The 23625-nt window shown below is 43.0% G+C and overlaps 1 long non-coding RNA gene across 1 annotated transcript in view; it reads right to left on the bottom strand.

Annotated features, from left to right (window-relative positions):
• Window positions 1-23123, bottom strand: part of LOC124596122 — a 32508-nt gene extending 9385 nt beyond the window's left edge. Inside the window, exon 1 of the long non-coding RNA XR_006978282.1 lies at window positions 23041-23123. This is a non-coding gene — a long non-coding RNA (uncharacterized LOC124596122). The remainder of the gene's footprint in view (window positions 1-23040) is intronic.
• Window positions 23124-23625: the final 502 nt, after the last annotated feature.

The raw sequence follows: 23625 nt of genomic DNA, 5'->3' as shown, positions 1-23625 counted from the left end.
ATCAAAAAACCCTATAAACACGTATACATTCCCATGCAACCAGCGCCTAACAAAATTTTCTTGATCCTCATCCTTCATATCAAACCTTGAGTTTCTATGGAAACTTCACTTCAGGCACTGGAATGATGAAAGACATACATTATTTTTGTACCTACTCCATAATGTTGCCATTCTCTGACTTATCTGTAATATTTATTAATAATGATCATGTGATCATCTTCCTGCCAATATCTGGAGGAATATTTCTGTGTAACTTTATTTTATTTCTCTTTACAGTCATTTGTGAGTGGTAGCCATGTGCCTCCTCTTTTATTAAATCCTGGAATAGTAACCTCCATGAAATGGAATCAAGTACTTGCCCTTGGCGGCCGAACTCCCCAGAATGGGAGACTTCCGTCCCACAATGCCGTATGCTCATTTCCATTTCCATGGCAGCAGAGCTGCTAGCCAATTGAGGTTTCCTTTCCTCCTCCTCTGGGAGACCAGGGGTATGTCATTTAGTTTTCCTTTCAAACTTAGTTGGCAGTATCACATCTTAACAGAAGAACAGAACTTTCACACTGTTCTTAAAATTGTGTCTGCTGGGTAGAATCTTCCCTAAGTCTCCTCTGTTCAGAAAGAAGAGGGAAAAAGATCCTTGTGTTTTTTCCAACCCTAATTGGGTTAACATCTCATGCTTTATGGTCGGTGTGGCCAACTGGTCAGTTTGCCATGCTCTCCATACAGGACTGATGCTGAGGGTTGTAACAAGTCTAGGGAGAAAAAGATTGTGAGTGGAGAGTCTGCTGAGAGGAGCTTGTGAGTATTGATGCTCTACTGAAATGTGGAGATGCAATTCTAGGCTGACTTGGATTTTATGAGTTAGGATCTGTTTAAACTTGTGGCACCTTCAGGCATAGGGAATGACTATGTTTATATTAAAATATCGTTTGGCATGTGAAATTTGTTACATCGAGTGAAGCTTGGTGTCAAAAATTCGGTTTATTAGAGGGTCTTGTATCTGTTTGTGTAGATTCTCCATGTAGTCATCATTAGGCTTGTACCCATCCTCCCCATTTAAAATCACATAATTAAATCTGATGTGTGTAGCACTAATTCAGTTCATCATACTCACGATGGCGAGTGAGTATTGTATTTCTCACCATGTGCAGAGTAGCATGTGGTCTTCAATCAGTGTTATTTAGTTGGCAGCCATTTCGCCATTAAGCGGATCCTTGCAAGTTTCACTGTCAACGATAGTCGCAGTTTCCCACTCTTATGCTTCACTGTTGATCTGACAACCCAAAGGTAGTGCATGATGCAGAAACCTATCCTTAAATACATTATAAACCTTATGTTTCAGTGAGGCTTACCAGTGCTGATCGTCATACAAATTCACTTAATTCCCCTGCCTCATACATAAGTGTGGCACTATAGCTTTTACAACTAGACAATGAGTCGTGATGGTAATGTCCTGTTCAGTGCTAAATGATGTCACTAAATAACTGGATTCTTGAATGCGAAATCTCTAGACCATTAAGATTATTCAGGATCCCATTCCTTTATACACTGAGGTGATAAAAGTCAGAGGATACCTCCTAATATCGAGTCAGATCTCATTTTGTCCAGTGTAGTGCAGCAGCTCGACATGGCATGGACTTAACAAGTTGCTGGAAGTTTCCTATACTTAGCCATGCTGCCTCTAAAGCCGTCCTTAGTTGCAAAAGTGTTGCTGGTGCACAATCCGTGCACAAACTGACCTCTCGATTATGTCCCATAAATGTTCGATGGGATTCACGTCGGGCGATCTGGGTGGCCTACTAATTCCCTCAAATTATCCAGAATGTTCTCCAAAAGCCGGCTGGTATGACCTAGCGATTCATCTACATCTACATCTACATTGATACTCCGCAAGCCACCCAACGGTGTGTGGCGGAGGGCACTTTACGTGCCACTGTCATTACCTCCCTTTCTTGTTCCAGTCGCGTATGGTTTGCGGGAAGAACGACTGTCTGAAAGCCTCCGTGCGTGCTCTAATCTCTCTAATTTTACATTCGTGATCTCCTCGGGAGGTATAAGTAGGGGGAAGCAATATATTCAATACCTCATCCAGAAACGCACCCTCTCGAAACCTGGCGAGCAAGTTACACCGCGATGCAGAGCGCCTCTCTTGCAGAGTCTGCCACTTGAGTTTATTAAACATCTCTGTAACGCTATCACGGTTACCAAATAACCCGGTAACGAAACGCGCCGCTCTTCTTTGGATCTTCTCTATCTCTTCCGTCAACCCGACCTGGTACGGATCCCACACTGATGAGCAATACTCAAGTATAGGTCGAACGAGTGTTTTGTAAGCCACCTCCTTTGTTGATGGACTACATTTTCTAAGCACTCTCCCAATGAATCTCAACCTGGTACCCGCCTTACCAACAATTAATTTTATATGATCATTCCACTTCAAATCGTTCCGCACGCATACTCCCAGATATTTTACAGACGTAACTGCTACCAGTGTTTGTTCCGCTATCATATAATCATACAATAAAGGATCCTTCTTTCTATGTATTCGCAATACATTACATTTGTCTATGTTAAGGGTCAGTTGCCACTCCCTGCACCAAGTGCCTATCCACTGCAGATCTTCCTGCATTTCGCTACAATTTTCTAATGCTGCAACTTCTCTGTATACTACAGCATCATCCGCGAAAAGCCGCATGGAACTTCCGACACTATCTACTAAGTCATTTATATATATTGTGAAAAGCAATGGTCCCATAACACTCCCCTGTGGCACGCCAGAGGTTACTTTAACGTCTGTAGACGTCTCTCCATTGATAACAACATGCTGTGTTCTGTTTGCTAAAAACTCTTCAATCCAGCCACACAGCTGGTCTGATATTCCGTAGGCTCTTACTTTGTTTATCAGGCGACAGTGCGGAACTGTATCGAACGCCTTCCGGAAGTCAAGAAAAATAGCATCTACCTGGGAGCCTGTATCTAATATTTTCTGGGTCTCATGAACAAATAAGGCGAGTTGGGTCTCACACGATCGCTGTTTCCGGAATCCATGTTGATTCCTACATAGTAGATTCTGGGTTTCCAGAAATGACATCATACGCGAGCAAAAAACATGTTCTAAAATTCTACAAGAGATCGACGTAAGAGATATAGGTCTATAGTTTTGCGCATCTGCTCGACGACCCTTCTTGAAGACTGGGACTATCTGTGCTCTTTTCCAATCATTTGGAACCCTCCGTTCCTCTAGAGACTTGCGGTACACGGCTGTTAGAAGGGGGGCAAGTTCTTTCGCGTACTCTGTGTAGAATCGAATTGGTATCCCGTCAGGTCCAGTGGACTTTCCTCTGTTGAGTGATTCCAGTTGCTTTTCTATTCCTTGGACACTTATTTCGATGATTCTAGGCGCATCAGTCTTGAACTGCGCGACTGCTGCAGTCGCAGGTTCGAATCCTGCCTCGGGCATGGATATGTCTGATGTCCTTACGTTAGTTAGGTTTAAGTAGTTCTAAGTTCCAGGGACTGATGACCTCAGAAGTTAAGTCCCATAGTGCTCAGAGCCATTTGAACCACAGTGCCTTGTTGTCCACTTGGGTCCATGGCTTCATTGGGTATGCACCGCTCTCAAACCCTACCATTAGCTCTTACCGACTGAAATCTAGGTTTTTCTGACCAGGCTACGTTTTTTTCTGTCATCTAGGTTCCAACCGATGTGGTCACGAGCGCTGCAGGAGATTTCATGCTCTATGCAAAGACACTCGCGTCCGTCGTCTGCTGCCGTTGCCAAATTTCGTCGCGCTGTCTTAACATACACGTTCGTCGTACGTCAATTATTGATTTGTTCATTTATTTCAAGCAGTGTTGGTTGTCTGTTAGCACTGAAATTCTACGCAAACGTCTCAGCTCTCTGTCGTTAACTGAAGGCTGTCGGCCACCGCGTTTTCCATGGTGAGTGGTAATACCCGAAAATTGGTATTTTCGGCACACTCTTGTCTTTGTGGGTCTCGGAATACTGAAATCCCTAACCATTTCCGAAACGGAATGTCCCATGGGTCTAGCTCCAACTACCATTCCGCGTTCATAGTCTGTTAATTCCCGTCTCCCGGCCATAATCACATCGGAAACCTTTTCACTTGAATAACCTGACTACAAATGACATCTCCCCCAATGCACTGCCTTTTTATGCCTTCTGTACGCCATACTACCGCCCTCTGTGTACGTGAATATCGCTATCCCGTGACTTTTGTCACCACTGTGTATACCAAACATGTTTAAAAATAGTCTTCCTAAGAATGCATGCTGAAGTAACTTCGTTACTACATGGTCATTCCGGATAGTTTCTTTTGTTTGGTTCAGTCTGTTTAAATCATAGGGCTTAAATGTTTCACAATCATGTCAGAATTCAGTACTAACCTGCACGCTTAGTGAACGAGCATTCATAAAATTTTATGTGTACAGACCGAAGCGGCCGCGAAAATTTGTACCCAGGTCAGGAATCGAACCCGGGTCTCCTGCTTACTAGGTAGGCACTAAGCCGCCTTGGCACAGCGATTCACACAACTGCACGGATTACCCTGGCCTGACTCTCTCCTCGATCCAAATTCTCACTGGTGCCCAAGTCTACTTTAAACTCCCCCTTACACACGAACAGAATTGCGGAGGCCCTCCATGTTCTGGAATAGCATCTCAGCATCGAACGTAAAAGGGGTATCCAGCCCGCAACCCCGGAACAGGTACTTATACAAACGAAATGACACAGTTTCAGAGACTTTATAGGTTTCACACAAATATGATTTTATGTATACAGACTGAAGTGGTGAGTGAAAATTTGTACCAGGATTGTGAATCGAACCTGGCTCTTCCACTTACCAGGCAAGCGTGTTAGCCACTAAGATGCCTTAGTGCAGTGGTGGAGGAGCAAGACATGCGAGGGTAATCAGTGCAGTTGTGTGAACTGCTGTGGCAGGGTGGTTTAGTGGCTAACACAACTGCCTAGTAAGGTTGCGGGCACGGTAGCTCAGCGTGTTCGGTGAGAGGGTTAGTTGCCCTCTGCAATAAAAAAACTGAATGTCTTACGACGTTCGCCCCGAGCAGATGCAACGAACGAAAGCGAACAAAATGAGATTAAAAAAAAAAAAAAGTAAGCAAGAGATCCAGGTTAGAGTTCCGGCCTTGGTACAAATTTTCACTCACTGCTTCAGTCTATATACATAAAATCATATCTGTATGAGAACAATAAAGTCTCTGAAACTACGTCATTTCATTTGTCACTATAAAATGGCGGATCACGTTACATTTTTGGTCCCAGGAAGCCAGAGCAAATACCTTAAAATAGAAAGTTAAGATCCCCATTTCACGCGGTTGGCTCGCAACATAGTGTAGTACCCTGTGCTTAATCTCAGAGTTAAGTGTTGCTGTGCTTAATCCGAAATTTGACTTCAGCATTACAGTGCATCTGCATCTACGTATATGCAATACAAACCACTGCGAAGTGCATGACAATGGGTACTTAGAATGGTACCACATGTTAGGGTTTCATCCCGTTCCATTCACGTGTGGAGAGTGGGAAGAATGGTTGTTTAAATGCCTCTGTAATTAATCTAATCTTATCCTCATGATCGCTATTGGAGTGATACATAGGGGGTTGGATCATATTCCTAGACTCAACATTTAGAGCCAGTTCTTGGAACTTTGTAAGTAGGTTTTGTCGGGATGCTTTACATCTATCTTTAAGAGTGCCATTTCAGCATATCTGTGTCACTCTCACGTACAAACAAACCTGGGGCCAATCGTGTGCGGGCCGTTGTGGCCGAGCGGTTCTAGGCGCTTCAGTCCGGAACCGCGTGACTGCTACGGTCACAGGTTCGAATCCTGCCTCGGGCATGGATGTGTATGATGTCCTTAGGGTTAGTTAGGTTTAAGTAGTTCTAAGTCTAGGGGACTGATGACCTTAGATGTTAAGTCCCATAGTGCTCAGAGCCATTTGAACCATTTTGAGCCATTCGTGTCACCCTTCTATGTTTGCGTTCATTGTCTTCTGTTAGTCCTATTTGGCATGTATGCCACACACGCGAGCAATATTCCAAAAGGGGGATCAAGTGATTTATAATGAATCTCCGTTGTATGCCGACTGCATTTCCATAGTATTCCGCCAGTGCACCAAAGTCTGCCACCTACCTTACCTACGAACGAACCTATTTGGTCATTCCATTTTATATCCCTACTAATTGTTACACCCAGTTGTTTGTACGAGTCGAATGTTACCAAAGCTAACGCTTTTACGTTTATGGAGATTTAAAACAAGTTGTCAAAATTGTAATCACTTTGAATAACAAGCCTTCTAGCACACACCTCTGGGACACGTCTGAAGTTACTTTTACTTCCGTCGATGATTTTCCCTCCAAGATAACATGGTGTGCTTGCAGGTACACATCCGAGTTTTTTTCCATTTTATGCACATTATTTCGGCGACCAGCCCAGTACTTATTTTCATGTTCTGTGAGTTTTGCTGTTAGGTGCATTCGCTGGTTGGACTACCATCATAGTGGCTGGAGCCTAGGCAGCGAATGCACGTAACAGCAAAAATGGCGGCACCAGAAGATGACGACTTGGTAGGTCGTCGAAACAACAACTCGCCTGTGTATCCAGAACCACACTTTTAATCAATTACACCGAGAAAACCAGAAATCACACAAGCTGCCTCCTCCCCACCAAGAAATCCTCAATCCTGTCACAAATTATGTTTAAATAGCTCTGAGCACTACGGGACTCAACTGCTAAGGTCATTAGTCCCCTAGAACTTAGAACTAGTTAAACCTAACTAACCTAAGGACATCACAAACATCCATGCCCGAGGCAGGATTCGAACCTGCGATCGTAGCGGTCTTGCGGTTATAGACTGCAGCGCCTTTAACCGCACGGCCACTTCGGCCGGCAATTATGTTTAATACGGTAACACATACAAGAGTAATTTTTTAATAATCGTTGTTTTAATGGCGTGATCCTGCTGGAAATAGCTCGCTCTTCCTCTGGCCTGAAAACCGGTACCTCCAGACACTTATATGGGGACACAGAGTTTGATGTGCCATCTGAACCAAGAGGATGTTTATACATGGTGTTTTATTGTTACAGTAGCTGAAAAACAGGCATTGCCAGGGTATTCATTTTCCAATTACCTATTAGCAAGGAAAACAAAAAAATGAACTGTGTTTTTAGTGTAATATAAAAAAATTCATTTCCTTGTATTTGTGAAAACACCTTTGAAATCACGAAGCAGTCGTAGAAGGAAATATGCATAACGTACAAATGTATAAGCACAGTATCCAAATTAGACAGTTTCCGCCCAAAGGGCGAAGCTGCTTCCCATCTCTATGATTTGTTTTCTCCTACAGCTGTTTGCTCTTCGCACCTGAAAGCTGTCAAAAGTGCAGACAGGTGTCAGGGATTTCCTTAAGTTGACTCGACTCTAGGAATGCCTTCGTAGTAAGGAATAGATGTATTAAAACGTTACGCATGATGACGCAGTTTTTCACGCATCTCAGAGTTTATGACGCCATATCTCCCGAACTATGTGTGGTACACGATGTAATGTTGTAGGTGGATTTAGCGGCATATGTGGATACTGTCTGCGAAATTTATTACGAATAGATTTTGTATCACAGGAGCAATAAATTTAAACATCATGCATGATGCGGCAGTTTTTCACGCATCTCATTGTTTACGATGTCATATCTATTGAACTATAGTCATCAGGTGGTTCTTACCCCCACAGCGATTGTTGAACGACAGTGAGAGATACGTGTACCAAGTTTGGTTGAATTCGCTCCTGTCATTTAGGAGGAGATGTGGAACATACATACATACATCCATTTCTATAATATGTATGGATGCTAGCCTGCAATGAGCGGATAACCGGGAACAAATGAAATTTGGACTCTCAAGTGTTTTCTGGGAGTGTTAGTTGCCATAAAAAAGTGCTGACTTCATATTATTTAGGGATACATTGGAAACCGCTCGTTACAATGCAACGAAAATTGACATACCTTGAGTAGTGGGTATTACAGTCTGCCTCCAGTTGTGACTTTTGATCGCTATAGGCATATGATAACACAGTTTTTATGACCACAATTGCAAGAACTGAATGTGGAACGCATGTGGCTCCACACGGAGAGGGGAAGCACACCACACTACCGTTGGACATCAGGGTTGTTGAGAACAAGATTCCCTGCTCGTCTCATCTCTCGCAATGGCGATCAGAACTGGCCACCGAGTTTGACAGCATGTCAAATCTCTGTTTATATGATCAATCCACGAACCATCCCTCGACTCAAGGCAGAAATTAGACACGTCATTGGTCAAATTCAAGCGAAACTTTGCTCTAGTATAGTCGAAAATTCTGTGGATGTCTGCAGACGAAGCAGGGTGGAACATATTTGCCTGTTTCATGTTTAATCTGTCTTTGTGTTCCGTATTGACTGTTGACTTAATAATACTAGCGGTTTTCAAATAAAGTATGTGTTTTATTATTAAATTAAATATTGCATTCTTTATGGGAAACCCTGTACATAATATGTAAAACTGAATATCTATGGCCGACCGGTGTGACCGAGCGGTGTGTGGCCGAGCGGTTCTAGGCGCTTCATTCTGGAACCGCGCGACCGCTACGGTCGCAGGTTCGAATCCTGCCTCGGGCATGGTTGTATGTGATGTCCTTAGGTTACTTAGGTTTAAGTAGTTCTAAGTCTAGGAGACTGATGACCTCAGATGTTAAGTCCCATAGTGCTCAGAGCCATTTCAACCATTTTTTAATATCTATGAATAAAAATTTATCATTAGCTGGCAAATACTGCTGCGAAATCCATTACGTACTTTAAACGGCCTAGCAAAATTCGTAGTCTCCAGTATTTTTTGTTGATAACTAGAAAATGGACACATATTTTATTTTTAAAGTTTGTGGTAAGACGGAGAACAGATTTTACGACGTTTTCCGAAAAAGTCTTTTCGTCATAAGGAATGTTAGTCTTTTGTGGATCCTGAAATTTTTATTTATTTGATCATGAATTCTACAGCTGGACGACTACAGTGAATTACTACTTGAAAGAAGCTGATAAGATTCAAAGAGGTCCAAAGACCGGCAACTTGGTTTAAATGCACAGAAACATAAAGTTGTAGACTTCACGAAAGAAGAAAGACATGGTATCGTATGACTACAATATCAGTGACTTGGAATAAGAAATCTTTGACAAATATCTGTGTGTAATACTCTGTGGATATGAAACAAGATAATTATACACGCTCAGTCGCAGGTAAAGCAAGTGGGAGAGTTCGGATCACTGCTAGGCTAGTGGGTCAATGCTTTCAGTCTACAAAAGACATTGTTTACAAAACACTCTGTCAATCCATTCTAGAATCTGCTCAAGTATGAAGGATCCATTCTAGATAGGACTATAGGGGATACTGAAAGTAAACAAAGAAAAGAATCACGAACTGTTACAGGTTTGTGTGACTCAGGCGATAGCACCACGGAACTGCTGAAGAATCTGAGCCCATTCTGTGAAAGCTTATAAAATGTTTCAAGGAGGAGTCTAAGAATTTACTACAGCTATCTACGTACCATTCCTGCAACCTTTGGTCACCTGCAGGCCTCATTCACATACACTCTAACGCACACACACGCCAAGCCACGCACAACACACACACACACACACACACACACACACAAACACACGCACACACACACATAAAACCACTAAGGAATCACCCGAATGGGACGAAAATCTATAGGTGTGGTGTTCACGTACAAGTACAGACAAAGAAATAGTTACAATTTCAGAAAAACTGCATAATTTATTCACGATTAAGAACTTCACAAATTGAGCAAATCAATAACGCTTTGGTCCCCCTCTAGTCATGCAAGCAATTATTCGGGTTGGTATTGATTGACAGAGTTGCTGGATACCCCCCTAAGAAATATAGTGTCAAATTCTGTCCAACTGGCGCGTTAGATCGTCAAAATCCCGAGCAGGTTGAAGGGCCCTGCCCATAATGCTCCAAACGTTCTCAAATGGAGAGAGATCCGGCAACCTCGCTGGGCAAGTTAGGGTGTGGGTGGGCACTATCTTGCTGAAATGTAAACCCAGAATGGCTTGCCATGGAGAGCAACAAAACGGGGTGCAGAATACTGTCGAGGTACCGCTGTGCTGTAAGGGCGCCGCGGATGACAACCAAAGGGGTCCTGCTACTATGAAACAAATGGCACCCCAGACCAACACTCCTTGCTATTGGGCCGCATGGTGGGTGACAGTCAGCTTGGTATCCACCACCGTCCGGGGCGTCTCCAGACATCAGACATGTCTTCGCTGGTCATCATATCTCATCACTGAGGACAATTCTGCTCCAGTGAATGAAATTCCGGGTCGAAGACGTTTCTGGAGACCAACCTGACTGTCACCCTCCATACGGCCAGATAGCCAGGCGTGATGGTCTGGGGTGCCATTTATTTCGTAGTAGCAGGACCGCTTTCGTTGTCATCTGTGGCACCCTTACAGCACAGCGGTACGTCGACAATATTCTACATCCCGTTTTGTTGGCCTTCATGGCAAGCCATCCTGGGCTTATGTTTCACCAAGATTATGCCAAAGGTAGTGGGAGATGAAGAAGGTTGCACTGGATAGAGTAGCATGGAGAGCTGCATCAAACCAGTCTCTGGACTGAAAACCACAACAACAACAATGCCAAACTGGTAAAATGCGAACAACAAAATGGCGAATATCCTAAAATGCGTCCGGGCGCGGTGCAACGTGAGCTCCTCGATCTGCCACGAATTTCTTCCGCTGCATGGATCCGGCCCGCGGACTGCCTGTTGCCCATCCGTGCTGTGGAGAATGTGAAGACAAGACTGGAATTGATTACAGCACTCACAGAGACGTTAGGAAACGTTCTTCCTTGCTCCACATCCGAGCGGAACGGGAAGAAACCGTAATAAATACAACAATAAGAAATACCTTCTTCTCCACAGTGGGTTCAGGGTGTGGATATAGATGTAGATGAAAAGGTGGCAGCGTGTAGGCTGCTACCTGGGTTTTAGACATTCGTCACTACTCTGTATATCTCGTTTTATCCCACATACTGCCCAAGTTGCACATCCTAAAACAGCAGCCTTACAAAAACTGATATTTTACTAAGGGGTAAAGATCCTCAACATTGTGTCTGCGCGTTAGTGTGCGGGTGTGTTTGTGTAACATTGCGATGGTTGTTTAAGAGGCAGACAATTCTTCGCTAAGCGTATCACCGAGAGGAGAAATGAGGAACTAAAAGATGTTCTTGTCGATAACGGCGAAGTATATAAGGCACCAGTTGCGTGTCGTTGATTGTCGATTCACACTTTGAGAGCTTGCTGTAACCGTGTTCACGTGTTGTGTTCGCCATAAACTAAATCAAACGCTAATACCGCAAATCGGATCATTTTGTATTTGTCACGTAAAGCTAAGAACATTTTACAAAAGTTTGGTCAAAATGAACCGTGTTGTTGTTTGGTTTCTTCTCCGGGTCAATGAGTGTCTCACAAGGGGAAGAAGGTTTCAGAAACGGCCAACTGATTCAGCTCATGATTGGTAGGTCCCGTGTGAATCACCTAAACAAATGAACTCTAAGATGTTTTGGCTCACTACCGCCCGATTTTTATAAAACCACCTCTGAAGTTCATGACGCGCTATCGACTCAGAATTGACAATATCGATAGATAGTACAAAACTGCATATCTGTCGTCGTCATTATATATGGGGTCGGCAAATGCATATTTTTCGAGAAAATAGAAAAATGGTTATGCACCAAAACGGTTAACGCCTTTAAGCGCAAGTGTCGCTGGCCGAGCGGCCAAGCCACCTGGCTGTGGACCGCTCACGTCATGTTTTCGATTCCTGAGTGCCTTCTGCAATTATTTTTTCATGTGTAGTTTTCTAGGTATCGAAATTGGCTGAAATAGAATGCTAAATAAGGTAAATAAATCAATAACGAGTTTTAACAAGGTAGGTAAATGTATGTCTCAAACAACTTCGATTAGTGAAGAGTTAAAATTTTAATCTTTGCCTTTTGTAGTAGCTCTTTTACTCACTCTTTTGCAAACCCTCACATTTTTCTAAAACACTATCTGGCTGGATCTAATCATATAAACATTCGAAAGAGGTATGTTCACGGCATCAATAATATATAATGAATACACTCTCTGAGAAACTATGGTAGCAAGGGCGGATAAGCGCGAAAACTCTCGCACGATCAGCCCAACAGCTCATATATCCAGGAAGAATGTGAAGGAGAATGAAAAAGAAAATTGAAAATCTGTTAGATGATCATCAGTTTAGCTTTCTGAAAGGTAACGATACCAGAGAGGCTGTTCTGACGTTGCTGTTGATAATCGAAACAAGACTTATGAAAAATCGAGACACGTTCATAGGTTTTGTCGGTCTGGAAAAAGCGTTCGACAGTCTAGAATGGTGCAAGATATACGAACTTCTGAGAGAATAAGATTAAACTATGCAAGGAGAGACGGATAATATTCAATATTTGCAAGAACCGGGAGAGAAGAATAAGAATAGAATAGCAAGAACGAAGAGTCGGATTAAAAAGGGTGTGAGACAGGGATGTAGGCTTTTGCTCCTACTGTTCAGTCTATACAGGGTGTTCGGAAATTTTCATTACAAACTTCTAGGACTTGTAGAGGGGAGTGAGTACATAATATTTTGACTGGGAACTCATGTCCAGAAATGAACCGTTTCCGTTCTACGTCGGTTTCAGTTCCGATGTGTAACGCGACCACGTCTGCCGAGGGAAAGAGAAAAGTCTCAGAGTTGCTTGTCCTGGTAGGCAATAGGGTACACAGGATGACGTCAAATGTGGTTTCAGCATCATGATGCACCACCTCACTTCTCACGTGCGGTTCGGTGAAATCTTACCAGATAATTTGGTGAAAGATGGATAGGCTGAGGTGGTCCAAACGCGTGGTCGCAGCGACCGCCGGATTTAACTCCTGTAGACTACATCCTGTGAGGTCGTGTGATAAGTTTAAATTGCGGGACTCCAGTAGATGCAGAGGAAGACCTGCTGGCACTGGTTCTGCCCGTCGCACTGGAAACTGAAGAGATATCTGGTGGGATGCAGAGCGTGTACCAGAATATGCTTCGTACGTACAATGCCTGTAACAACATTTCCGGCTGCTGCATCGGACTGCTGTTGTAACTTATCAGTACCGTTCTGTACGTACAGTATGCTGGGTTCTATTTTGTTTTGGAATAACGTAAACACCTAATGGCTAAGTGTTAACACATACAAATTTGCTTAAGTGCTAAATGAATGTTTCGTTGTGTTTCGTTTGGGATTGTTAGCTAATAATTTTACTGTGTGACGCCTAATTCATTTCGTCAAGCAGAAGTGTATGAGTTAAACATCTGAGTTGAAACTGCCGTAGAACGAAAACGTTACTTTTCCGGACATGAATTCCTATTCAAAATATTACGTACTCACCCCGCCTCTACATGTCCGAGAAGTTAGTAACTGGAATTTCCGAACGCTCTGTATATCAGAGAAGGAATTACGGAAATAAAAGAAAGACTCAAGAGCAAGACTGAAACTCAAGGTGAGAAAGACATTAATGATAAGACTCACTGATGACACTACTTCCGTCCTGTGCAAGCGAAGGAAAAATTAGAGAATCTGTTGAACGAAATGGAAAGTTTGATGAGGTCAGGGTCTGGACTGAGAGAACATCGAAGGAAGACGAAAATATTAAGAAGCAAAAATTAGATTAGCGATAAACTTAACATCGAAATTGTGGACCACAAATTAGTTGGGGAAGGAATTCTGCTATTTTGGAAGAAGAATAACACATGATGGACGAACCAAGGAGGACATATAAAGCAGACTAACAGAGACAAAGAGGTCATTCTGGCCAAGAAAGGTATGCTAGTATCAAGCATAGGGCATAATCCGAGGAAGAAATTTCCAAGCAGATACGTTTTGGAGAACAGCATTGTGTGGTAGTGATTCGTGGACTGTGGGACAACCAGACAGGAAGAGCATCGAAGCGTTTGAGATGTTGTGCTACAGAAGGATGTTGAAAATTAGGTAGACCGTTAAGATTAGGAATAAGGAAGTTCTCCACAAAATCGTCCAAGAAAGGAACACGTGGAAAACACTGACAAGAAGAAAGAAATAACTTCCATGGTAATAGAAGAAGTCGCAGAGGGTAAAAACTGTAGCGAAAGAAATAGAATGGAATACATCCAACAAATAATTGAAGACTTAGGCTATTCTGAGTTGAAGAGGTTGGCCCAAGGGAGGCATTCGTGGCGTGTCACATCAAACCAGTCCGAAAATTAACAAAAACTCTGTTTGGGGAACGAACTTTGGTACTTACCATGCATACGGTAACCCTGTCGCCTGAGAAGTTTGTGCTGATCATGTTATGGATCGTTACTGAAACTGCGTGGTTGTCAGTTCCTGCTGGGTTTCCAGAATTTCAACTGCGAAAGCCTCGAAATAGAGTTTTAACTTTTCAGAAAAAATAAACATCACATACCTGCCACACGGGCGTGTAGTTTGTCGTTATTACTTTTACCATGCAAGTTGTATAACCGCAGTCGTCTATAAACACGGTATGACGCTATTAGTTCGTCCAATCCAGAAATCCAATATGAGACAAAACTTGTTATCAGCAATGTATGGTTTTAAAGCGCTCTCAGGATATGCTTTGTAAATTGAATTTGTAAGCTCTCACTCCCCGAAATTCAAAACCTTCTATTCTCACGAATTTCAACACGAAGAAAAATATTTATGAAAAAAACTGTAGAATGCATGTATCAATCGAACACAGACGCTCCGTTAAACAGCCAGGTGCCTCGGTTTCTCGGCCAGCGCAGCTTTCCTTGAAGGGTGTTATACTTAGTGGTAGGGTAAGGTGACCTAACTGTGACACAAAACTGTTACGGAAAAATTGTAAATGTTAGAGCGTATTAGCAACTTTAATATTACACAGTCTTTAATTACAAATGTAAATTAGTAAAAATAAAACTGTATATCATTTTTTTGGACTACAATTCTTAAATATTATGCGAGTGGCCCAAAGTATGATACACATATATTGTTGTGTACACTGGAAACAGAAGGGTGAGGTCTCAAAATATATAAATCACACAAAACGATAGGTATGTGTAAGTGAGATTTCTCTGTGGGTGATATTTCTGGGATATTTATGGTTGAAGCGTACTTAAGAATGAACTACAGAAATTTGTTTATTTGTTTTTCCTTTTTTTAATGCTATAAGGTCAACCAACAATGGGCAGGACCTGTTGACAATTATACTTAATATACTGCTAATAATAAAAAAGTGAGAGATACACGAAAGAGAGTCACCGTCTTGTTATATTATTTTTCATGAACATGAAGAGAACCAGGAAACACGAAGCAGATTTCTCGTTTTATACGAGGGCCGTTCAATAACTTATGCCCCATATTTTTTTTCTCAGAATATATTTATTGTTAAGAGTCAGAATTTGGTGACAATATACATCAACATGTCTTGTCCATGTCCTGTTTTTCTATGTAGTCTCCATCACGTTCTATGGCCGTACGTCAACGTTGTGGAAGAGCAAGTATTCCCTGCTGGTAAAAGCTCTTGTCCTGTAGGTGTAGCCATATTTTCACAGCATAACTGACACTCTCGTCATCTTCAAAGTGTGTTCCCCATAGACAATCTTTAAGCGGCCCAAAGAGATGAAAGCCCGAAGGTGCCGGGTCTGGACTGTAGGGTGGACAAGGCAATGATGTTCATCCCAATCTGGCGATGTGTTCCCAGGTTCTCTGACTTGTGCGTGGGCGTGCATTATCGTGTTGGGGCAAGATTTCTGCTGGATTCTTGTCCGATCGAAAACGTTGGAAACAGTTCTTGAGTTTATTCAGAGTCTTCACGTATGCTTCTGAACTGATGGTTGACGCTCTTGGCATCACATCCACGGGAATGACACCATCACAATCCCAGAAGATTGTCACCATGACTTTTCCGGCAGAGGAGTTTTTTTTTAAATTTCTTCTTTTGTGATGAATGAGGATGATGCCACTCCATGGACTGCCTTTTTGCTTCCGGCTCAAAGCGGTGCACCCAGCTTTCGTCCCCCGTGACGATCCGTGACAGACAGGCCTCTCCATCAGTCTCAAAACGCTCCAACAATTCAGATAAAATGGCCTTTCTTTGAATCTTGTAGTCCGCTGTGAGCATTCGTGGAACCCATCCGAGAGTCTCGATCACTGCAGACGCACTTACAATGCTGACCGACAACTGTAGAACCGAATGTCGAGCTGTGATGCACCGGTCGTCACGAATAAAGGCATCCGCTCGATTCAGCATGTTTGGAGCAGTGGCTGTGACAGGACGTCTCGAGCGTGGCTGATCATGGAGCTCTGTTTCTGCATTTCCTCAGGCTGTAACTTTCTTTACCCATCGCCCAGCTCTACTCCTATCAACTGCAGCATCGCCGTACGCTACACGCAAACGTTTATGGATGCTCACCACTATTTCTTTTTCTGCACACAAGAATTCCAGAACGGCAAGCTGCTTGTGACGCGACTCGTATGTAGACCCCATTTTGACGCTCTACTACAGCTCTGCCATCAACCAGAACGGTTCGAAACTTCACCGGCGCACAGAACAAACATCAAATGAGAAGCACCAACAACAATGTTTGTCTATGTATATTAATGGCTTAAAAAAAAAAGTCCTGCATTACTTAATGAACAACCCTCGTATTTCCCACCGCATTAGCAACATGAGAAATTGGCACTTTCCTTGTCACATCAATAATAAGAGAAATGTCTTTCTCTTTCTATACGAAAACTGTCGTCCCTGTCCACAGTCTCTAGAGCCACAACTTCTAGGTCATTTTCCAGTACTATTTTGTATGACACAGACATGTGTAGCTGTATGGATTCGTCTTTCCTCCTCTTCATTTAGCCAAGATATAATATCTTCCAGCTACGTTTCCAGGATCAGTCATTACAATGGGATCTGGTGTGGATTCTGCAAATAGAACGACCTCATCCATGCTGTATTCACTCTCCAAACAAGTGTCGGAATCAGAATCAATCTCTTCAGTTTCCTTTCTATTTAGTGTACTTGCCACAGCTTTGGTCACTGGCATGCCTTTCTGGCTCTCCCGCTTCTGGGCTACTCTTTTTTGTTTGGCAGCTTTTCACTTTCAGCAGTGAGTTTACTGCTGGAGTACGGTCTCCCGCAGTTGTTTTCCTGGCGTATGGTAGGTGCGGCATCCCGCGCTACACTACTGTGTGGCTGATGGTTGGGTCATAGGCGACAGTGCATCACTTTATGGAATCTGTATAATACAGTATTTTGGAATGGAGCGTTTCGTATTTAAGGAACATACTGACTGATTAACAATCATACCCAAATAACAAATGTGTCAGTAATGAATAAATTAGGTGACAGTGGACTATTTTCTATGTATCTCACACAAAAATATTTCTGGCATATAGTCAATACTTGCGTAAATGATACAAATGTTCCAGAACTGTGTTTCAGTCTGGAAAGTGAAGTTTCTAATGGAGAAAGAAATGATGACTGTTTCTAAACAATGGCAGCATAACTAACAGCAGGAACATTTGTGACAGGTGTGGTTTTTTTCATGGATAGACGGGGTATCATCTTTTTGGGAAGTTTTGACTATCAGTTTTAGGACACCTTACCCGGCTGCAATCATGAAAGTTTCGTTTCTCCATTTCTCGGACGTTGCAGGTCCCATATACGATGATATTGGAAACTGCTCAGATTTCAATTAGCCATTGTTGATGCCAATTATGAATCAATTGCGCTTATGAACATAAGGGCAGATTCCCTGGAAACTGAGGTAGGGAGTGATAAGGCAAAATAAAGTGACGGAAAAAAATCGCAACACCAAGAAGAAGTTGTGCGACATAAACAAAAATTTGTAAGATTATGTCTATTCAAATTTCACGACCGAGCGAGGTGGCTCAGTGGACTCGTATTCGGGAGGACAACGGTTCAAACCAACGTCCGACCATTCTGATTTACGTTTTCCGTGATTTCCATAAATCGCTTCAGGCAAATGCTGGGAAGTTTCCTTTGAAAGAGCACCACCGTTTTCCTTACCCATCCTTCCCTAGTCCGAGCATGTTCCCCGTCTCTAATAACTTCGTTGTCGACGGGACGTTAGACACTAATCTCCCCCTCCTCCAAATTTCACTCCAGCTGCATAAGAGTGGCGTTAGTAGTGTCTCTATGTGGATGCAAATCAGGTTTGCTTTGAATGCACACTGTAACGGTCGCGAGCGTTAGTTACCTTTGAGATTGGACGTAGTGAGTTGATGTTAGCCGAGAACTCCTTTAAGGCGACAAGACGTCATGTGGTAGACATTTTACCACTTGTTGTTTCTCAAATGTCAGTACAACTGATTTTTGACATTTATGTAACAGGCTATTCTCTTAAGAAGAATCCACCGTTGCTGAAGAGTGGCGAAAGCATCCGTGGTGGGGGCTGCTGCATCATGATAAAGATGCGCCACAGCGTGTTGTAATTCTAATCCTAACCCAGATTTGTATATACGTTTAACTATTTATCTATCTCAAGGAATTTGCTTACGGGGGGTTGGAACACGATAATGAAATGCCTGAAATGCCCGTAAATATATACAGCATCTCAAGAGGTGAGGGCCAATTAAACTCGCAGAAAAATATCTTACGAAAAACGGGGGACTGAATACGGGAAATTTCACTGCCACGACACATCTTATAGTTCCGTTACGTTCTACGTAGCCTAGTCCGGCTACCGTGCTTAATTGTACAGACAACATCAAAGAAGTCACAGTCACAACCCTGTGATAAAATTAAGTGACCTGCAGACATGGAGCGCCTCGTGCAGTCGCAACATCGCATAAACACTATTATGTTGTCGGCGGAAATGGAAAATTAAGTTGTCGATACCCATGCGAAGTACAAAGAAATATGGCTGATCCATATGCAGACCTACACCACCATCTGCGAGTGCAAATTTATGCAGAATGGAACAAGAACTTGTGTATTTCTACCAACATGAGGGACAACACAATCTGTAAATAGGCATGAACATACCGTTGCGATCGCGGTACGATTCTGGAGGGTATAACGGAATTTTCTAGTGATACTGTTTAGCCTTCGTTTCCGTCGTGGAAAATTTAGATAGGATCATCATCGAGTGCAGTGGGTAGAAATAGCTTCGTGTGAGTGTGGCTGAAGGGCGACGCCAACCAAATCATCATAGGCTGACCTCTGAGGTCAGAAGAAACAACCAATTTGCGAGTGCGATTCAAATGAAGTCCTTAAAAGTGCCATAAAATTCCTAAATGTCGTACCATTGGTTTGGAAGCTGGCAGAAGTTATCCTTGCTTTTCGACAAATGACGAGCAGTTAGCAGCCTGTTGCTGTATCATAGAAAAGAAAACTATGCCAGTACAAAGGTGGCCAACACCTTGTCGACTTGCACCGCTTGTAACAACAATCTGAGATACTTAGTTGAGAAGTGAAGTTGTTAAAAATGTGGAAATACATCGCAGGATGGAAGTACAGTATTGTGATTCATATGTGTCCCTGCAGCGAGTGTACGAGTGGTGTAGAAATTTCTGCGGAAGATGTTTCGTGGCTAGTTTAGGGACACAGCATAGTAACGAACTAAAACAATAGAGCTGTTGTGAAGGAAAACTGTAAACTAATTTAAACTAATCAGTCACTGTTTTGGATGTTAGTGCTGGTTAGCACATAATTTTGTCTGTGAGGTGCTGGATTCATTACAGCGTGCGAAACGGTGGCGCCACGTGAGCTGACTGCTGAACTGAAAGATCGTTGCATCGGTACCTGTGAGGAACTTTTGCGTCGTTTCCAGGTCGAAAGTAATGGGCTTCTGGACTGAATTGTTACATGAAACCTGGGCACACTATCACCAACCTGAAAAGAAAAGAGCGAGCACGGATGGTGCCGTACCTGTTCGCCAAATAAAAAGAATGCGCACTCAACCATTGCTGTTCATCAATTTCAGTGACTGAGTACAACTGAGTGTTGTACGCAGCTGATGGTGCTGTCTGAAGATGGCCTAAGACTAGGCCGAAACCGCCCATTTTAATAAAATAACCGTCGCGATCCTGCCTGTTCTTTTCACTGATTTTATATTGTTTCGAAGATCGCTGTTTCCCAAAAATGTTACTAAAAATTTTGAATTCTGAAAGTAATTTCTGGAGTATGCGAAAGGAGTGTTATAACGCCGCTGTATTTACGTTAATGAACTAATCGACAGCGTCTGAAGCTGCATGGGGCTGTTTTCGATAATGTGATTGTGTGTAAGATGGTAACAATATGAGAAGAGGTGCAGAGGATTTTGAGTGGGGCAGGGGCAGGACGTGGATAAATGTGACATACTCCGCACACGTAGTAAAAGAAATCCGCTACTGTACAATTATAATTTTGGCGACAAATCAATGGAGACAGTATCTACCGTAAAATAAGTAGGAGTAACCATTCGGAGCGACCTAAAGTGGATGACCATATAAAACAAACAGCTCGAGAAGCGGATGCCAGTCTGAGATTAATTGGTAGAATGTTAAGGAAACGTCATTCATCCACAAAAGAAGTGCCTTGGAAAACACATTTGAGACCGATCATCAGTCTGGGGCACTTACCAATCAGCATTAATATGATACAGAAGATGTAACGGTGAGCCAGGGTTGAGAAAACCGACCGGTTAAAACACATACTAGTATTTTAGTTCTAAATAAACGGTATTTGTTTCGTCTCGGCTATAACGTGTTTTTCTATTTTTTACTGATAACCGAGTAAAAAACCGAAATATCAATTACCCACATTAGCAGTGCTAAAATTTTTTGTTTTTAAATAAATCTTTCCTAAAAGAGGAGTAAGTTTTATTCGTGAAATTCATATTGGTTTGAAATATTGCGTTATTGTAGAAAACGAGGACAGTAAGCAGTGCTATTTTAGTAATAATGTCGACAGAAACGAGCAAGAAACACAGGACGTAAGAACTGGTACAGCACTGCTGAGACAATAATGGTCGTGTTGTCGTGTGTGCTGGCTTAACGTACACGCGTACATGCACTGTGCAAGACTTCCACTACCTGATATATTCGGTAGCTTCTCGCTGTCGTCGATGGGCATCCGATGTATTACAGAATGGCACCGGCTTTGGTCTGGAAATATTTTTACCAAATTACGAAGCAATGAAGTACAACGCTTCATTTGCTTTAAAAGATGTAAGATTTGTCTGTCATTTCTATGAAATAATAAAAGAGGAAGGAAGTTATGGCAACATTAATACATTAAAAGCTTAAAAAACAATTAATTCGTAGTATTCAGTAAAAACGGAAAGTAGCTTATCTGCCTCCTGTGTCTACATAATATGCCTTTATTTGCTTGCAGCTCTTGGAAACGGGCAAATTAACATCCACAACACAGGTATCCAGTCTCATTTTTCACCCTTTAGCACTGGGTATTCGTAATGCCCATATAGTGGTACGATCTCCGATTACAAGATGATTCTTGAGCAGAGAATGAAAAAATTAGAATCACTTGGAGAATGCTGGTGATTTTTTATTGTTTTCAGCCCGTTATCACCCTTCCAGAAGAGCAGTGAAAGGTGGACGGGCTAAGTTTTCTTTTAAACTGCCTATGTAATCTAACACTCTGATTCTTTATATCTTGAAATTAAGACAAGAAACCAAAATTGATTATTTCAGAAGCTTGTAGTTTTGAGCGGTTTTAACAGTCAGGTTAAAATGGCGTGAAATATTACTGATACAACCGAAAACCGACGATCGACGCGTTTCGTAACGCGACGGTTTACTCGGTGCGAGAGCGTTACGGAGATGCTCAACAAACCCCAGACGCTACAAGAGAGACGTTGTGGACAGAGTACGTTTCAAGAAGAGTCTGGCGATTTCTTATTTTCTTTCACATACTTCTCACGAAATGACGAGGACGAGAAATTTAGAGAAATTAGATGGCGGTTTATCGACATCCATTCTCTCCCCGGGCTTTGGTGAATAGAACAAGAAAGGGGGGAGCAGATGATGGTACTATAAGTACCCTCTGGCAAACAACGTAAGGTGCTTTGCCGACTACTTATGTAGATGCAGATAAACAATCAATAGCGAGGCTTGCAGGACAGTTGCTCAGTACTGCATCTGTATCTGACTGATGTCTGTATGTTGTATTAGTTTGTAGTAAGTTCCTATGGGACCAAACTGCTTAGGTCATCGGTCCCTAGGCTCACACACTGCTTAATCTAACTTCCGCTAAGAACAACACATAGACACCCACGCCCGAGGGTAGGCTCGAGCCTCCGGCGGGGGGAGCGCCGAAATGTGGCAAAGCGTCTCTGACCGCGCGGCTGCCCCGTTCGTCTCGTATTAGTCGACCGCAAAATTCCAGATTGAAACTTTCACTTTCCACTGGAGCGCGCTATGATATGAAACTTCGTGGCAGATTAAAACTGTGTGCCGGATCGAGAACAGAACTCGAGACACTTGCCTTTCACAGGCAATGAGCTACACAAACACAGAAACACGACTCACGACCCCTTTCTTTTCGGCTGTACTTCCGCCAGTACCTCGTCTGCTACATTCCTTGCGCAGGCCAGTTGGTAGAGTGCTGGCCCGCGAAAGCCCAACCTTTCGAGTATCAGTGGCGGTTCCGGAACACAATTTTAATGTGCCAGGAAGTTTCGACCAAAATATTGTTTCACCTCTGAGTGAGTGCGATTTGGTCCGCTCATTGTGTCAGCGCGTAATCGGCGTTGGTATTATACGCACAACTGACCTGAAGGCATTGACAATGCGATGCGATCCTTAATGTGATTGTTTACTGTCACGTCGCTGCGTGTTTTCGATAGCAGCAAAGTGCAAAAATATCGTGGTTAAGTAGTACAGTTACGGAACCACCTCGCTGATGCAGCTTTCTCAATACAAACACGTTACGGAGCTTACCCAGCGCTCGGGCTGCGCCTGAACCTGTGACGTCAGCGCGGTCAGCAGTAGACAGATGAGCAGCGCGGCGACCTGCATGGCTGCGACTGGCTGTTGGACTCCGCGGTGAGGGCCGCTATATTGACGCTTCCGCGTGCTTCCCCTCCCGCCTAGCTCGCCCACGCAATCCGTCTAGCGCGCACGTCCTCTACACACACACACACACACACACACACACACACACACAGAGCGTCTTCCATGGCCGTCATTCCGTAACACTCTCACCTCCCCGTGTGCGCCACGTTTGTGGAATAAGATATTGCGGTAGCCATCCCACACGATAGCTTGGGTTTTTTTCCCTTCTACTCAGATGTATTTCAGCGTGTCTGAGTCTTCTCTTTTCGATTAAAATGCCATTGCACTTACCACGTAAGGTACGGTCTCTCAGGGGGTTTACCTGGCATCGGTGCTCTGTGGAAAATTCGCCACTGTTGGTATTTTTCATAGCCGAATGCTAATAGTTTGCCGTACGCTGTTACCAATGCCCATCTCCCGAACAAACGCCACGCAAATTAGAATGGTGTGTGTGGATGAAAAAAAAATAGT

The sequence above is a fragment of the Schistocerca americana genome, chromosome 2, assembly GCF_021461395.2.
Source record: "Schistocerca americana isolate TAMUIC-IGC-003095 chromosome 2, iqSchAmer2.1, whole genome shotgun sequence".
Classification (NCBI taxonomy): Eukaryota; Metazoa; Arthropoda; class Insecta; order Orthoptera; family Acrididae; genus Schistocerca; species Schistocerca americana.
This window is presented reverse-complemented; position numbering and strand designations above follow the sequence as displayed.